The sequence below is a fragment of the Schistocerca gregaria genome, chromosome 1 (genome assembly GCF_023897955.1).
Source record: "Schistocerca gregaria isolate iqSchGreg1 chromosome 1, iqSchGreg1.2, whole genome shotgun sequence".
In the NCBI taxonomy this organism is placed as follows: domain Eukaryota; kingdom Metazoa; phylum Arthropoda; class Insecta; order Orthoptera; family Acrididae; genus Schistocerca; species Schistocerca gregaria.
The window spans coordinates 46,543,463-46,548,176 of record NC_064920.1 but is presented as its reverse complement, the minus strand read 5'-3'; the positions used below and the strand labels follow the sequence as shown (position 1 = coordinate 46,548,176).

The 4,714-nt window shown below is 49.9% G+C and overlaps 1 non-coding gene across 1 annotated transcript; it reads right to left on the bottom strand.

Moving 5' to 3' along the window:
- Positions 1-4,173: 4,173 nt before the first annotated feature.
- Trnar-ccu (transfer RNA arginine (anticodon CCU)) lies at positions 4,174-4,243 on the bottom strand. The gene has a single exon. It is a non-coding gene; the product is annotated as a tRNA-Arg (tRNA).
- Positions 4,244-4,714: the final 471 nt, after the last annotated feature.

Below are 4,714 nucleotides of genomic sequence, written 5' to 3'. Positions count from 1 at the left end.
CAGGTGCACGGCCTCGCTTTTGATGTTAACAGGCAGCCTTGTCCGGCGGAGGCAACTCATCCGGAGGAGGGGGCGTATCTTCCTCAATCTCGTCGGCCCATGCTCCTATGCCATGGGTGCGTCCAATGTCCATGGGAATTGCGTCGTGGTGAGAGAATTCTAGAGTTGTCGGCGGGGAGACAGGCGTCTCAACCGGCGCACCGATCGTTACATTGTGCGTGGCGACCTCCATAGAGGTCCCGTCCTGCGAAATGTCTTGATCATCATGAAAGTTGTCTGCCGACCTCTGCATGGAAATGTCGGTTGGTTGGGTGTCGTCTTCGTCGTCGCGGGTGGCGACGCTTTGAGAGCCCGTGGGTGAACGGCGACGGCGTTTGCGCCTACGTGGCGAGCGTTGTTTGCGCATGTGTTCCTCAGTGTCGGACGACGGCAAGGAAGAGCGTCGACCTAGTTCGAATGCGTCGGTGGGTACAATGAAATTGTCAAACAGGTGTTGTGAAGAAGTACTGTTCTCCTCAGCGTCCTGTGCGGGAGCCTGTTCGGCGGCAAGGTTGTCAGGTGGGACGTCCGCACCGTCCATAGGTGACTGGGACGGTGGGACGTGCCGATCGGAAGGAACGGGCGACGGACTGGACGAAACTGTAGACGTGGCAAGAGCCGCTGCGTAAGTGACCGGTAGGGCGGTCATAGTGGGTGTGACGGACGCTTCCGACAACGGGAGCTGCGCGACACGTCGTTGAATGCATTCAGACCGTAGGTGACCTTCTTTCCCGCAACCGGAACAGGTTCGAGGTTGGCCGTCGTACATTATAATGGCACGGCAGCCTCCGATACGTAGATAAGAAGGCACGTGTTTCTGCAACTCGATGCGGACCTGTCTAACACCGTTTAAAACGGGATAGGTCTGAAATTGTACCCATCGTTCGGCAACATGTTCCAGAACGTTGCCATAGGGACGGAGCGCCTCTATGACGACGTCTGCAGGTAGTTCGAACGGCAGTTCGAATATCCTTATCGTCCGTGTGCCGAGACCTGCGTGATCGACGGTAACGGGTCCGACGTTGCCGTCGGAATGGCAGAAGCGCAGTCCACGTTTTGCCTCTTGAAGCACCTTGTCGCACGCCGCATCGTTGATCATTTTGACGTAGACGGTACTGCTAACTATCGACAAGTGGATTCCAATTAGATCCGTTGGTGGTATCTTAACTTCATCGCGAATAAATCGTTCTACCTCCAGGGCCTTGGGTCGGGCGAAGTCAGAACAAAAGTTGAAACGTAATGTCTTCTTCCGATAGTTGTGCGCCATGGTGGTCTAGAAGGGAAAACGGCACTTACAGCGGCCGAAGTAAACACAAACACACCGTGCGCGCCTCGCCCGCAGCGCTCTGGCGCGTGACCGCCTCGCAGCACTGCCGGCGGCAGACTGACTGAGCTACCCGGCTGCCTCGGTTAATAGCTGCCAGGTAGCACGTCACACAGTACTCGTTTGGGTTGGGTGGTCCCATACAGAATCTCTCCATGCTGCCTAATGCTTTCCTAACGTCACACTCGTCACGTACTTCACTTTTATTTCATAATCATTTCTGAGAGGTAACGGAATTGCATGACAACATGCAGAGCTAGTGGCGTCAAAATTAACACACATACTTGATGTGACTCAAAAGCCGAACGAGTTACTTTCCGACGTTGTTTTAGATGTGCAAGTGCCAGTCAAAACTCGCGGTCACGCCATCCTGCCGACCATTTCGCTAGTTACCACCGGTCTTGTTGTGTGTGTTTCAAGCTCAAGAGCAACTCCAAGCAAAAAATTGTCAACAGCAACATTCAGACGGTTTCGTACTGCTCAATTGCTACATCAAAACGGTATGTTTCTTTATCAGAATTGGAAAAACACGAGCGTGACAGGATTCGAGTCTGTAATCTTCAGATCCGAAGTCCGACGCCTGATCCATTAGGCCACACGGTCACTGACGACCAACTATAACTTGTATACGACTCATCTCGAAACGCTCACACTCTGAGGAATTGTGTTTTCGTTCTGCACAGCCGCTGCCCCTTGCTCTTTCCCACCCATTCGTTACATTCAACCTCTTACGAGACCGACCAAATATAGACTGGGAAACAAGACCACACACTTTGTGCATTCGGAATCGAAGGCAGGGCGTCCCTCGCCGCATTTGCTACGATGGCCATTTGCTACTTCTGCAGGAGGGGCGGCGGCGGCGACGACGACGACGACGACGACGACTGCACCAGAGCTCTACCACAGAGCTAAAGAGGCGCGCCAAGCGGTACTTTTGCTTACTTCGGCCTTACGGTCGCCTGCATCATCAGACTTCAGCTGACAACACTTCATATTACCGGCTAATATTTGCAGCTATGGCGACCCATTACTGCTTGGCTACACATCTGACACGTAACCGATGTGCTCTCCAAACAACAACACTTGCATTTCAGAACATGTCTTTCACACATGTCTACAAAATCACCTTCACCTTCAAATACAGTTTCCTTGCGACTGACAGAGACGTAGGCAAAGTTTAAAGTTGCTATTTACATTACATCACGTTAATCAGAAAAACGGTAATTTACATCTGCAGCGGAACAAAATTCCGTGTGTCTCAGTGTGGGGCTCGAACCCACGACACTGCGATTAAGAGCCTCACACTCTACCGACTGAGCTAACCGGCTGCCTCGGTTAATAGCTGCAAGGTAGCACGTCACACAGTACTTGTTTGGGTTGGGTGGTCCCATACAGAATCTCTCCGTGCTGCCTAATGCTTTCCTAACGTCACACTCGTCACGTACTTCACTTTTATTTCATAATAATTTCAGAGAGGTAATGGAATTGCATGACAACATGCAGAGCTAGTGGCGTCAAAATTAACACACATACTTGATGTGACTCAAAAGCCGAACGAGTTACTTTCCGACGTTGTTTTAGATGTGCAAGTGCCAGTCAAAACTCGCGGTGACGCCACCCTGCCGACCATTTCGCTAGTTAACACCGGTCTTGTTGTGTGTGTTTCAAGCTCAAGAGCAACTCCAAGCAAAAAATTGTCAACAGCAACATTCAGACGGTTTCGTACTGCTCAATTGCTACATCAAAACGGTATGTTTCTTTTTCAGAATTGGAAAAACACGAGCGTGACAGGATTCGAGTCTGTAATCTTCAGATCCGAAGTCCGACGCCTGACCCATTAGGCCACACAGTCACTGACGACCAACTATAACTTGTATACGACTCATCTCGAAACGCTCACACTCTGAGGAATTGTGTTTTCGTTCTGCACAGCCGTTGCCCCTTGCTCTTTCCCACCCATTCGTTACATTCAACCTCTTACGAGAACGACCAAATATAGACTGGGAAACAAGACCACACACTTTGTGCATTCGGAATCGAAGGCAGGGCGTCCCTCGCCGCATTTGCTACGATGGCCATTTGCAACTTCTGCAGAAGGGGCGGCGGCGACGACGACGACGACGACGACGACGACGACGACGACGACGACGACGACGACGACGACGACGACGACGACGACGACGAGAGGCTCTGAGATATGTGAGAAATACATGTATAAAATGTAATTCAGACTGCCTCGTCCCACCTTATGCTGTACCTCTTTGGCAAATGCTTTATCTGCGCCATTCGCCTTAATCACATCTGAGAGTAATTCTTAATAAAACGCCTGTCGCTAATTGTTCGTCATCAAAGCAATGTTTGCTATACGGCCACGACGCGCAACTGATTTCCAAAATTCCTCTACCTACTCTGAGGATGGAACTTACCACCCCTGGTTTACTACACCAGAGCTCTACCACTGAGCTAAAGAGGCGCGGCCTAGCGGTACTCTTGCTTACTTCGGCCTTACGGTCGCCTGCATCATCAGACTTCAGCTGACAACACTTTATATTACCGGCTAGTATTTGCAGCTATGGCGACCCATTACTGCTTGGCTACACATCTGACACGTAACCGATGTGCTCTCCAAACAACAACACTTGCATTTCAGAACATGTATTTCACACATGTCTACAAAATCACCTTCACCTTCAAATACAGTTTCCTTGCGACTGGCAGAGACGTAGGCAAAGTTTAAAGTTGCTATTTACATTACATCACGTTAATCAGAAAAACGGTAATTTACATTTGCAGCGGAACTAAATTTCGTTTGTCTCAGTGTGGGGCTCGAACCCACGACCCTGCGATTAGGAGTCTCACACTCTACCGACTGAGCTACCCGGCTGCCTCGGTTAATAGCTGCTAGGTACCACGTCACACAGTACTCGTTTGGATTGGGTGGTCCCATACAGAATCTCTCCATGCTGCCTAATGCTTTCCTAACGTCACACTCGTCACGTACTTCACTTTTATTTCATAATCATTTCTGAGAGGTAAAGGAATTGCATGACAACATGCAGAGCTAGTGGCGTCAAAATTAACACACATACTTGATGTGACTCAAAAGCCGAACGAGTTACTCTCCGACGTTGTTTTAGATGTGCAAGTGCCAGTCAAAACTCGCGGTGACGCCACCATGCCGACCATTTCGCTACTTAACACCGGTCTTGTTGTGTGTGTTTCAAGCTCAAGAGCAACTCCAAGCAAAAAATTGGCAACAGCAACATTCAGACGGTTTCGTACTGCTCAATTGTTACATCAAAACGGTATGTTTCTTTATCAGAATTGGAAAAACACGAGCGTGACAGGATT